Source organism: Myotis nattereri (assembly GCF_964212035.1).
Source record: "Myotis nattereri genome assembly, chromosome: 9".
In the NCBI taxonomy this organism is placed as follows: Eukaryota; Metazoa; Chordata; class Mammalia; order Chiroptera; family Vespertilionidae; genus Myotis; species Myotis nattereri.
The window spans coordinates 63,239,009-63,253,152 of NC_138084.1; the positions used below are offsets into that span (position 1 = coordinate 63,239,009).

General features: G+C 38.0%; 1 pseudogene across 1 annotated transcript in view; it reads left to right on the forward strand.

Annotated features, from left to right (window-relative positions):
- The first annotated feature begins 507 nt into the window (after window positions 1-507).
- Window positions 508-14,144, forward strand: part of LOC308525549 (small ribosomal subunit protein uS2-like) — a 69,693-nt pseudogene continuing 56,056 nt past the window's right edge. Inside the window, exons 1-3 of the transcript in view lie at window positions 508-602; window positions 789-864; window positions 3,831-3,847. The product of the transcript in view is annotated as a small ribosomal subunit protein uS2-like (transcript). The remainder of the gene's footprint in view (window positions 603-788; window positions 865-3,830; window positions 3,848-14,144) is intronic.

A 14,144-nucleotide genomic window follows, 5' to 3' on the forward strand; every position in this document is an offset into this window, starting at 1 on the left:
GTTGATAATCTAGCAGTTCTTTTTACTAGACATCACTTTGTGATACACAGCCTGAACCTCCTCCCTTAGGTTTTTGAGTTGTGTGCATGCATATGTATATGGGTGTGTTGTATGTATATTTAGTTATGATAGTTTTAAATCCATTAATGCTTATACATATCAGTACTTTAGAAAAAGGGTATAAGCAGTGAGAGGGAATTATTACCCAAATAGGCTAGTGTTGAATGAATTGGCAGAACTTTATTTCTCTCCTAAAGGTATCAAGAAGCTTTGTGCTCCCTGATCTCCTCAGTACGTGTCACCCCTTCCCCAAACACAGGAAGCAGGAGCAATCACAGGTCAGTCAGATTCTTTCTGTTTAGGCAGACTCTACCCCTGGACTGAACCAGCTGTCCCTCCTTTTGAAATTCACAAGACTCCCAGGCATTCTTCTCCACTTAAACCTTCCTCTGTATCTGGGGTACCTTAGCTCCCATCTGAGTCCAAGAGTGCCTGACCCAGGAGACCATGCAGCCCTGGATGCACCCTGTTGGCGTCCCGGTTCAAGTTATTCATTTTGATTTTTGTTCCCGGATAGGCAGTTGGGAGTTTGAAATAATCAGGCAAGTACTACAAGGGGACAATTCTATTCCCAATTACTTTTAAAAATTCAGATTATATGAACATACTTGAAGTAAGACATAATCATTAAATCATATCTGCAGGAATGCTCTTGCTAAGTATAAAGGTTAATCAGTACTAATATTTTATTATCATGATAACTAGTACGAACAATTTTTCTCTTTTAGGTATTCTCTTCCAAACGATATTACAGCTTATTGCTGGAATGCAATCATGTCAGCATGTATCAAAAAGAGGGAATCTGTAAGTAGCTTAAAATAATATATTTAAGATATAGCAAACTGATACTGAAAACTAATTTTGACTCTGGATGATACCTCACGGGCTGTGATTAATCTTGGCCCTTCCACAGCCAACATTTTGCACTGGCTGTATGTATATTAGTTACACCTCTCCTTTCTCTCCTCACCAGCCCTGTGAGCCCTGCTCATCATATCCTCTCACAAGGCTGACACTTCCTCAATATACATTCACGGTTCTTCCTATTCATTTTGGAGACGCCACATATACATTTCATAATCTGTAATATAAATCATTTCTCCTAAAGTTCTCTACCCTTCTGACAAGGCATTCTTTTAATATGTTTATATTGATTTTTTTTTTTTTTTAGAAAGAGAGGAAGGGAAAAAGAGAGATAGAAACATTGATAAGAAAGGAGCATCGATTGGCTGCCTCCTGCACACCCCCCACTGGGGATCGAGCCTGCAACCTGGGTATGTGCCCTGACCTGAATCAATCCAGTGACCTCTTGGTTCATGGGTCAAGACTCAACCACTGAGCAACACCAGCCAGTCAAGGCTTTAACTATTTTTAAGTTTCCTTGAAAATGTAATTTATATTTCTTGAAGTAAATATAGAAAAAGCTTGGATGTAAAGATGAATAACAAACAGAGAAATAAATGACTGGTTATGTTAATTCATAGCTAATTGCCCCAGAAGATGGGGGTAGGAATGTCAGTGTCAGTTCACACAAGTGCTATAGGTTTTGGAGGTAAGATAAGAAAGCTCAATGGGTTTTGAGAGATTTGGAGAGAAAATGGATAGTGACTGATATGGTTTGAATGTCAAAAGATGATACATATCTTTCTTTTAACAAAATGTATTTTGAGTCATTCAAGGGGATTAATTTATTTGTATATTTTATGGGTAAAAATGGATACAAGTGAAAAACAACGGAGGCAATATATGAATTTATGTGTATACAAATGTATATATAAAATTTTATTTGATGTTGGAAAGGTAAGGGGAGAGTTCAAATATACAATATTGATGCTTTTGAATTCTAGCTTCAGTCAAAGGATTATAGGGTTTTACTGACTGTCATACATTCCATTATATTTTAAAGATTTAATATACTTATGTGAATATTATAAGTTTTATTACTTTCAGAAGAATGGCAGGTAAACACAGAAAATGTATTGAATATTGTACAGATCCAAGCCTTTTTAATGTGAAAAAACAAACAAACCTTCAGATAATTGAAGCATCAGTCATGTCCTAATAAAGGACCTTTACGACATACATAATTTCTTATAATTTTGTATACAGTGCTTGACTTATGAGTTTAATTCGTTCAGAGACAGAGCTCGTTAAGGAGCTCATTAACTCAAATTACTCTATCAACTCAATGCAAAAAATCAGCCGAGAGACAGCTGGTATCTCAAAAAACTCGTTAGTCGGGACACTCGTAAGTCAAGGCCCCACTGTAATTATAATCTTTCCCATTTTATAAAAGCCTTGAATGGCCTCATATTATTTTGGTGATTTCCAACTAAAAATCCCTGGGCACGACTTAAGCTGAGCAACAGTATTAGAAAACAGAAAACATGGACTTCCTGGCCCCAAACCTCTTTAACTAAAAGGACCAAATGCATTAAAATATTGTTGTTGTTTTTCTAGTCAATAGTGAAGCAACTAGCCTCCAATGAAATTTTAGAGGCTTGCTGTGGGACAAGATCATGGTCTGGGAATAATCCAATATGCTTTATGGACAACATTTGGGTCAATGCAAAATTTCGCCTGGGCAGACTATATATTGAGAGTTTACTAAGGACAAAACATCATGAGTGATTTGAATATGAGTGTATGTATGTGTGTGTCTAATTTCTGAATTCTATGGATTCACAAACTAGCCAATGCAGCAGACATTTAATAACCGTGTCTAGATATGTCATGATCTAAAAAATTAAAATAGAAATATATGATACAGGGACCTGGAAGTGATTCCTTTTTTTTTTTTTAATCCTCACTCAAGGATATTTTTCCATTGATTTTTAGGGAGAGTGGGAGAGAGAGGGAAAAACAGAAGCACTGATGTGAGAGAAACACGATGCACAAGCCCTGACCAGAGCCTGGGCCAGAGAGGAGGCTGCAATCAAGGTGTGTGCCCTTGACTGGAATCGAACCCAAGACCCTTTGGTCCACAGGCTGACACTCTATCCACAGAGCCAAACCAGCTAGGGCCTGGAAGTAATTCTCAATAATGGTAGACATGAATAAAATCTGAGAATGGTAGAACTCTGGAGGACAAATATGCAGGAGCAGACAGAGGGAAAAGCTATGGCCACAAAAACACCTGATATTTGAAGGTAGGAAGATTGAAGAAAGAGAGGGAAAAAAAGTGTCTGGAGAGGCACAGGAAATAGGAAATCTAGGAAATGCTTTGTGTATCTGGAAGATGAATTTGGAGATTTTAATTCTTTAGGGTTTTATTTGTAGAATATAATTGTAGCAGCACAAAGGATATACACAGTAGGAAAGGAGTAAAGCAGTGGTTCTCAACCTTCTGGCCCTTTAAATACAGTTCTTCATGTTGTGACCCAACCATAAAATTATTTTCTTTGCTATTTCATAATTGTAATGTTGCTACTGCTATGAATTAGATTGTAAATATCTGATATGCAGGATGGTCTTAGGTGACCCCTGTGAAAGGGTCGTTCGACCGCCAAAGGGGTCGCGACCACTGGTTGAGAACCGCTGGAGTAAAGACTGGAGCTATGATAAAAGGAAGGAATCCACCAGCCTAACTTGGAGGAAAGATAAGTAGATCCAGAGAGGTGACTTTTTAAATGTGACAGTAACACAGTTGGGATGCAAACCTGGGCCAGTTTGAATAAAAGCTCAGGTTCCCGCTACCAGTCCAGCTGTCTTCGGGGAACTAGGTCACACAGCTTTTATGGAACCTGTGACTATGCCTTTTCTCATTTCAGATAACTGAATTCAGATGGTAAGATGCTAGTTCCAAAAGTGTATATCAGGGCCTACAAAACACGCACACAAACACCTCAAGGACTTAGTCCAAGACAGCCTTCCAATACCTCATGTTTACACTATAATATTGTCTAAACTGCAATATTGTTCATTATCATAGACATTATGAAAGTGCTATCGAGAACCTCAGCGTCCAAGTTGTCTGTTCTGCTCAGCATTTCTGTGCTTATCATAGCAACATGCCCTCTTTCTGCAACTGGTAGCCTCATTTTACAAATGATACTACTTGCTATTATAAACATTTACCCAATTGTTATGTATAAAATACAGCAATTATTTTAAAATAATGAAAATTAATTGTTTAAATATATTTAAAAAATTGACCTCCCAGAGGAAACCTCCATTAGTCTATGAAAGTAGTCGTTTCAATTGTTTAATGCACATATAAGAACAGCCAACATATTTAAAGCATTTCCTTTGTCCTACTATTTACAAGAAAATTAAAATAGCCAAAAGACCCCACATCGGAAGGTATGACGAGAGCATAATCACATTTGGTTTCAAAAGGCAATTGCAGCTCTGATATCTAAAGAGCTTGGTACTCATCATTCCCACCCTTTCAATAAGTAAACAACCGAGCAAAATGAAAAGCAACAACTTTTCGTCAACTCACCAGAGAAATTCGTTTGCAGGGCAAGCTGTCATCCTAATTTTGGAGAAACAGGTTCATACAAGGAGGCACAATGGAGATCTGTTTACCTGGAGTAAAGGCCCGTGGAGTGGTTAACTGGTAAACACTTGAATTGCGGACGCTGAATATAAATTAGCAGGAGAGAGAAATCCAGGGGTTTGCAGTCTTGCGGGGGAGGCACACTTTCATGGGTTTTACCTGCAGGAATCCCCCCCAAGTTCTCACAGGGAAGAGTCGAAAAACATCCCCGCAAGCTGAGAGGAAAAGTAACCATCTTAAAATACCTGCAGAGGATTCACCACTTATAAATGCTTACTCTCCAGGTGATTGACTTTAGGAGAGCCTTATCTCACTCACCTGGAGGAAAGCCTTGACTTATCCAATTACAGCTATGCCAGATCTTTCTGCCCATTAGAAAGGGTGGGAAAATAAGAAACACTTGTGAAGAGGTCACTATAAGCCAGCAGTTCTCAACCTGTGGGTCGAGACCCCTTTGGCAGTCAAACGACCCTTTCACAGGGGTCGCCTAAGACCATCCTGCATATCAGATATTTACATGACGATTCATAACAGTAGCAACATTACAGTTATGAAGTAGCAACGAAAATAATTTTATGGTTGGGTCACAACTTGAGGAACTGTATTTAAAGAGCCAGAAGGTTGAGAATCACTGCAAGACCCACCAAAATAATTTAATCTAATCACAAGATTATTAGAGCTTCCCTCCCCATGCCTTATAACCACATCAATAGGGCTCCAGTATAATAACTGTGGATTAGAACTGAAGGAGCTACAAAGCATGCCCTCCATTTAAAGAAGAATTATTAGGGAAGTACAAAGACAACAGGAAAGGCAAAAACAAGGGCATTAAACCTACAATTACAGCCAACTTGTAGCCCAACTTCTAGCAATTAATCTTAAATGACGTCAATTATCCTCACACTAGAGGCCTTTTAGCTAATCTCTCCCACCTGGTGTATTATAGATAGCTTTTAGAAGAAAAAAAGAAAAAAAATGTACAAAGAAATGTAAAATTTAAAAATAAAACAAAACACATTCTGAAGAGAGAAAGCAAACAACAGAACCAGACTCACATATGACATAAATATTAGAGTCATAAGACAGCATGTAAAATCCCTGTGATGAAAATATTAAGGCTCTTGTGAAAAAAGTAGACCACATGCAAAAGCTACTATGTAATGTCATCAGAGATGGAAATTCTAACAAAGACTTTAAAAAATTATAGAAATTAAAAACCACAACACTGACAGAAATGAAGAATGTGTTTTATATGCTCATCAATTAGCTGGACATGGCTAAGGAAAGAATCAGTGAGCTTAAAGATGTCTATAGAAACTATCCAAACTGAAATACAAGGATAAAAAAAAATGAGGGGAAATCAGAAAACCCAAGAACTGTGGGACAATTTCAAAAGATATAACATACGCATAATTGGAATATCAGAAGGAGAAGAGAAAACGAAAAAATTATTTGAAATAATAATGGTTACAATTTTTCCAACATTAATAACAGATCCAGAAAGCTCAGAGAGACCAAGCAGGAGAAATATTTGTAAATGTGCACACAGGTTCACCACATTCAAAGTGCATTAAACTAAATACACTGAGTAAATCCTGAAAGAATTGGGCGATTCGGGGGGATAGGTAGAGAAAGGGACCTTACTTATAGAATAACAAGCAATGCAATTTACAGCAATCCATTCTTAAAAAAAAAAAAAAATCCAAAAATGATGAGAATACAGTACAATATTTAAGGTGTTAAGGGAAAAAATGTCCCACTTCAAAAGTAAAGGAGAAATAAAGTATTTTTCAGAAAAAAAAAGGCAATGGAACCATTTAGAAACCACTGTTATCATTGAAGGCTTGATCTCTAGACTTACATAGCAGTCACTTATGAAATAATTACATTTTTGAATTGTCCTGTGTTCATACAATACCTTAGAATTTTACATTGTGATAGTTTCTAAGATCATTTTCCCTGGCCCAAACTTAATCATAGCAGCCTGGAGACATGTATGTGAGTAGATAGTCTGCCAGATAAAAGACAGGATGCCCAGCTAACACTGAATTGGTATAAACAACAAATAATGTTTAGTTTAAATATGTCCCAATATTTGGGATCCACTTACACTAAAAAAAATTATTTGTTGTTTATATGAAATGCAAATGTAATTGAATGTCCGGTATTTTTATGAGTTAAATATGTTAAGTCTATATATAGGTCGAACACTCTGCATCCTCAATTATGCCCACCTTATCACAAAAATCTTCCCAAGAGACTAGTCCCTAGCATATGGCATTAATTGAATCATAAGGTTTTCCTAATAGTTCACGATGCTTTATACCAGCAGGAAAAGCCTCTGAAGTAATGATGAACACTCAAGCTCTGTGTTGAGAAAAATCCCCTATAATCTTAACTTTTGCTCATTTTAAATAATAGGTAGTTTTATTCTAATTAAAACTTTCTGAATTCTCTTCATTCTGATTTAACTGTGTCCCCATCAAGTGAGCAGCTGTCAAATTTTCATTATATATCAGCCAATGCAAGGACTATACTGAGGTAGGTGTGCTTGCTGCTTCTTACAATTGCACACTGTCACTTTTCTAAACACCTGAGTTCCTCTGAAACGTGCACTAATGTAGACCACTCATATTCTCCAATCTAACAAATCCAAAAGTAGTTTTGTTTTTAACTGAAGACATCAACACGTTCCTTCACATCTTTATTGCCACCATTAGAGTATCAACTAATATATACATACATATATATTTGAATAAAAAAGTTGTATCTTCTAATTACCAGAGAAACAAATAAGAGCACTACTTTTAAATGTATATACAAAAGTGTTGTGTAGCTGATTGTTCAACTGAAACAGTGAAAGTCAAAAACTGAAGGACTGATGAAACCAAATTTGAAATAAATGGGAAAAAATAGATTAAAACCAATTATATAAATTATTACATTTAAATTAAAGACTAAATGGTTTAATTATGAGTCAGACTATAAGCCAGATTTTAAAAAGCAAATATATGCTTTATGCAAAATTCACGTCTTAAATACTAGCTCACCAAATGTTAGTAGAAGAACTAAGAAAAATATACAATAGGAACAACATTTAAAAGGAAACTGGTGGCCCTAGACGGTTTGGCTCAGTGGATAGAGTGTCGGCCTGTGAACTGAAAGGTCCCAGGTTCGATTCCGGTCAAGGGCACATGCCCGGGTTGTGGGCTCGACCCCCAGTGGGGGACGTGCAGGAGGCAACCGATCCATGATTCTCTCTCATCATGGATGTTTCTATCTCCCTCTCCCTCATCCTTCCTCTCTGAAATCAATAATAAAAAATATTAAAAAACAAAAAGAAAACTGGTGTAACTATGTTGGAGCAAGAAGATATGAACTCTGGGAAAGTAAATATTATTGAAGATGAAAATGAAATATAGTTATAAAAAAGGGTCAATTTAAAATGAAGATAAAACAATTATGATTTACATGTATCTTATCATATGGCCTTAAAATATATAAAGTAAAAAAAAACAAATCAATAAACAGATAAAATTCAAAATTACACTAGAAAATGTTAACAAACTATTCTTAGTAACAAGTATAGAAAACTGTCTTTCCAAAGATAGAAAACTTGAACCAGGCAATTAGCAACACTGACATATGGAAAATAGCACCCAACAACTGCAGAGTGTGCATTTTTAAAAAGTGATTAAGGAACAATTACCAAAATTTAGCTCAAGTAATTTTAGTGTTTCAAACTGATGCTGAATATGTAATCTGACTAGAGTAGAATTAAGCAGGGTATCACTAATAAGATAACTAGAAAACCCCAGCATATTTGGAAATTAAGTAATATACCTTTTCTGAATTAGAGGGTCAAAAAATAAAATCATAGATCTATCCTATATAATAAAGAGCTAATTGCAAAGGGTCGTCACACCCTCACGCCGTCATGATTTAATGGCTCAGACACTCAACACTGGGGAGAGGGGAATGGGGACCAGCCAGGCTGCAGCCCAGGAGAGGGACAAGCCGCCTGCCCTGCAGTCCCAGGCACCAGCGGCTGTGCCTGCGCCTGCAGCCTGGGAGAGGGACAAGCTGCACACCCCACGGTCCCAGGTGCCAGCGACTGTGCCTGTGGCCTGGGAGAGGGACAAGACACCCACCCTGTGGTCCCAGGTGCCAGCAGCTGTGCCTGCGGCCCAGGAGAGAGACAAGCTGCATGCTCCATGGTCCCAGGTGCCAGTGATTGGGTCTGCTCCTGCAGCCCGGGAGAGGGACAAGCTGCTCACCCCAGAGTCCTGGGTACCTGCGGCTAAGGCCCAGGCAAAGCCGCCTACCCACAGTCCCCTGCGGCTGTGGCCAGCCCATGCAAAGTCAGCCTGGGTCCTGGGTGCCTGCAATCAGCCAGAGGAGGGAATCCTGGGTCCCGGGTGTGGGGCCAGGCAGAGGTGGTTAGGGGCGATCAAGCCAGCAGTGAAGCAGTTAGGGGCAATCAGGCAGTCAGGCAGAGGTGGTTAGGGGCGATCAGGTGGGCAGGCAGGCGAGCGGGTTAGGAGCTAGTGGTCCTGGATTGTGAGAGGCAGTCGGACATGCCCTGAGGGGTCCCAGATTGGAGAGGGTACAGGCTGAGCTGAGGGACCCCCTTCCACCCCCATGCACAATTTTGTACTATACTGGGCCTCTAGTATATGTATAAAAGCCTAATCGACTGGCTGACCAGCTGACTGGCCAACTGGCCATCCAGTATCTATGATGCACATTGACCACCAGGGGGCAGATGCTCAATGCACAAGCATGGAAACATGGAACAGACTGATGAATCTCAGAGGAAAGGGGGGAAGGGGCAGGTGGGAAGAAATTAACCAAAGATCTTATATGTATACTAGAGGCCTGATGCATAGATTCATGTACCAGTGGGGTCCCTTGGCCTGGCCTGTGAGGATCGGCCGAACCTGGCTCTCTGACATCGCCCTAGGGGCCCTGGATTGTGAGAGGGCGCAGGCCAGGCCAAAGGCCCCACCAGTTCAGGAATCCATGCACAAGTCCTCTAGTAAAATTATAAAATGTTTTGAAGTGAATGTAAATATCTATCTCAAAGCTTGTGACAAGAAAGCTTGTATAAGGGAAGGAATTTTATGCATCATAGATAATACTACAAATAATTGCATAATTAAGGCAAATTAGAATAAAATAGAGAAAGTTAAAAACTAAAAGCTTTTGCCTGGCTGGAGTGGCTCAGTGGTTGAGCATCAAGCTATGAACCAGGAGGACATGGTTTGATTCCTGGTCAGGGCACATGGCTTGCAGGCTCAATATCCAGTGGGGGCCCTGCGGGAAGTAGCCAATCAATGATTCTCTCTCAACATTGAAGTTTCTGTCGCTCTCTCCTTCCCCCTTCCTCTGTGAAATCAATAAAAATATAACGCTTTTAGTTTTTTTAAAAATAAAAATATATTAAAAGCTTTTAGGGTTTTTTTAAATAACAAAGATGAAAAGAAATGATATGTTTTTAGAAAGACTAATCAAACTGGTAGACACAAATACTCACATATGGAATATAAAAAGGCATATCACCATAGACAGTTAAAAGCATACCAAGAGGACGGAGTGAATAACTTCTTGTCAACAAGGAAAGTAACTTAGATGAAGAAAAAAATTATACCAGAAAACTATAACGTAAGAACTATTAGAAGAATAAATACAAAAATCTGAAAAATCCCATATCTATTTTAAGAATTAGACTGTTATCAAGAACCCTTCCTCAAATAAAACCCTGGTAAAAGAAGACTAATGAAAACAATACAGAAGGGAAACTGCCAACTTTACTTAAGTAGATTAATTGAATATCTATACAGAAAAAATAAAATACAACGCACAATATACAGACATAAATTCCACGTGGATTGTAGACATAAGTGGAAGAGATAAAGCAGTTTCTTAATTGTACTATAAGAGCACATCTTTCTTACCTTGATGTAATATCTCCTCCACAGGACTCAGAAAGCGCTAATAAGAAAGAAAAAACACAGAAAATCAAACTTTATAACATGAAGGGCACAGTCATCAGAACACACCAATAAGTGAGCAAATGGGCCAGTTCAATGATGGGAGAAGATACTGAAATACATATGTCAGATAAAGGACTCCTGTAGAATAAATATAGAAATAAGAATTAATGAAGAAATGAATTAACCTTAAAAATGGCAAAACAAGTCTTTCTTTCAAGAGATATATTTATTAGAGAAATGTAAATTGAAACCATGATGAGATATAATTATAAACCTCTGAGTGGACAAAGTGCTTCTAAACCATTCAGACACTGTTAGTAGAAATATAAATTAGTATATCAGCTATGTAAGACTATTGTTCAGAATTGACAAAAGCTGAGCATAAACCAGCCCTGTCCCTCAGCAATTGCTTCATTAACTATATATGAAATCAAAATACACCAAGAATCATGTAAAATAGCATATGTAGCGGTATAGTAGTCCCATACTAGAAATAAAGCTTATGTCTATCAACATTGGATTGGGTTGAAGACAAGTGTATTGTATACTCAAATGAGTGTCACAGTCATAATATCTAGTGATAGACGCCAGCAACAAAAAACAAACATTGTAAACTGCTATTTGATTAGAATTTAATGTCAGGGAAAACTATGCTATCATGAAAGAGGTCAGAATATTGGTAATTTCTGGGATTAATAATATTAGAAGGAGGCATAAAGAAAGGCTTCTGCAACGTCAATAATGCCTTGATCTGATGAGAGAGCCAGATATCATTTCTATCCTCACTTTTCAAATAAACCAAAAAATTGCCGCCTGGTCACTGAGCCAGTGAATGAAGAATACAGGATGACACAAAACTAGATTCTGATATTAACCAATGGGCATCTGGAAATGCAGGCTGGGGCATCTGTGGAAGGGGTGGTGATGCTGAGAGATTGATTTCACGAGTGAAGAAAGAAGTAGAGCGTATGACCGCCTGATTAACTGGAACATTCCACTCCTGGGATCGTGCTGGATAGCAGATTTTTCTTTACCAATTGAGAATGATGAAAACATATCATTTGGTATTCAGAGGTTCCCAAGTCATAGAGTCTCAGAAGCAGCTATATTTTACCTTTCAATAATGTAGGAAAGTGACTAGGAGACAAACCGTGAGGATGGCTTTTATCATTACTCAGGGGTCCAAGAAGGAAAATTTTGTAAGCCACTGCCCTAAAACATATTTCCCTGGCCCTGAGAAAATAGCATCTCCCTAATAAGGGTTGACACTGAGTCAAGTGTGTTTGCTTTATAATGGAAATGTGAGCTCTGACTTTAGATCCCTGAGATGTTTTGAATGTGACTATACAAGCACTTGAAAAATCTGTGTCGTAAAAGCAAACACTTTAACAAATTACTCTCTTTTCCCTTTGCTTGCCGCTCATATTTTATCTCAATCTATTTCCACTGTAAAGTTTTGATTTAAATTATGGCTATAGTTGATAATCTATAAAGATGGCCATCTGAATACCTGCCGGTTTTATAAAAATGACATCATACCATAATGTTTTTATTCTTTTTAAAAAAAGCCCTATTGAGCACAAGTTTCATCTTTTGAGATTTATACTTGCAAACTTTTAAATCTTTCATCTCTGTGTATTTTAATCCTATACTTGTGTTAAGGCAATGTAAACCAGCTTCATCTAGGTTTTTATTTTGTAATTATAATCTTCTTATGATTGAATTGAGCATTAAAAGAAGAAAGGTATCATTTTGGCTCATTACTCAAATCCAAACCGAATACCCCTTCCTCTGGGAAGCCTTCTACAAGTGTCCTAAGCAGTCTTATTAATGCTGTGCTATTGTAACACATTGAACACAATAGCATTTAACATTTAAATACTGTCTTATAATTACATGTTTATATATCCTCAAAACCCTGATTTTTCTTAAGGCCCTATTTTACCTTTCTTTACCTCTAGTTCCTATAAAAGTGCCTAACACACAAAAGTTCATTCCAAATGGGCTGAGATGATTAAAAGCTCTTTCCCTCAAAACTCTCACTAGGGACAGGATTGACTATAGTAGAAAAATATTAATAGTTGATATACAAAGGACCAGTCACTGTCTATTTCAGAAAAGATAGCTAAAGATTAGAGTGATTAAGTCATATATCCAGGAATATGCAATTAGGTGACAGAGTCCTGAAAGGTACCTAGGCACTGTTTCTTCAATTTGTCTTTTGACATATACATTTCCAATAATTTTTTCCTGAAAAGTTACTGACTTCTTCCTCTATTATTCCTTAAGCCAGTTCTTTTAATATAATTTTTTCTAAAGTTTATTTTTTACTTTACTGAACCCATCCAAATAGCATGAAGCATGCCCAATTTAAACATTGAAATGTTTAGGATTATAACAATTCTTATAATGCTTTATTGTTTTTTAAATGCATACTTGTATCTCCAGTATCACAATCACAATATCCCAATGATTGGGAACATTGGTGTGTTTTTTGTTTTGTTTTTTTAAGAGGAAAAAATGACAAAGAATTTACAATATTTGCCTGAAGTCAAATAGCTAATTGGTGCATTATAATGTCTCCTTTAAGAATATCAGAAACTCTTATTGAGGAAACAGAGGTAAACTAGGTAGACAGGGATGGGGATCATTGGGGGAGCAGGGGTGAGAGGAAGTACAACCTGGACCCCAATGAGGTGTAGTTACTAAGACACCCCAACTGGGCAGGAAGGAAGGGTGTGCATGGGAGACATGAGCTTTAAAATGTATGAATGTTGCTAAGACACTTAGCTTGCAGGTAACCAATCACAAAATACTAAGGCGTATAAACCAATCCCAAGGATGTTGTTAAGGCAAAATTCTTTGACAGGACCAATCAGGAACTAACAAGCATATATAAAAAAAAGCACGATCTTCTGCTTCTCTTCCCCCCCACTCCACCCCACCCCTGCCCCCAAAGATGCTGGATGCTTGAGTTGATGGCAGGAGACATGTTCCCCTGCACCCACTTGGCTTATGGCCATGTGGGGCTCTACACATGGACTAGTAGACTTTAACACCAGCTATAACATGTAAAGGAAGCTCTGGACACTGGCCTGCCCCTGGAACCCCAGCTGCAACTTTGCCAGGACTGGCTTCTCTCAATAAACTTTGGTTCCGCTGTTTTTGTCTGTGACTTCATTCTTCGATTTAGCAAGACAAGGAGCTCAGACTCACACCTCGCATCTTGGCTTCACTGTAGCACCTCTACCCTGATACAGACTCCTCCTTTCCTCCCTCCCGCCTTCCTTTTTCTTCTTGCCCACCCATCTTTGCTTGATAATATATCTTTAATTAGGCTTAACACAATGATAGACTGAAATTATACTTTTATGAATCAATTGCTTCACCATGATAATCATCTTATAATTTCCACGTATTCATCCAGTATGCATAAAATCAAACTGGAAGATATACAAGTTGTCAGAGACATGGGCTAACAGCTTGTTTCTTTGTTTCTATTACAAATACTTACATTAAGAATAAAAAAATAACATCTGGTCAGTGTGGCTCAGTGGTTGAGCATTGACCTATGAGCCAAGGAGGTC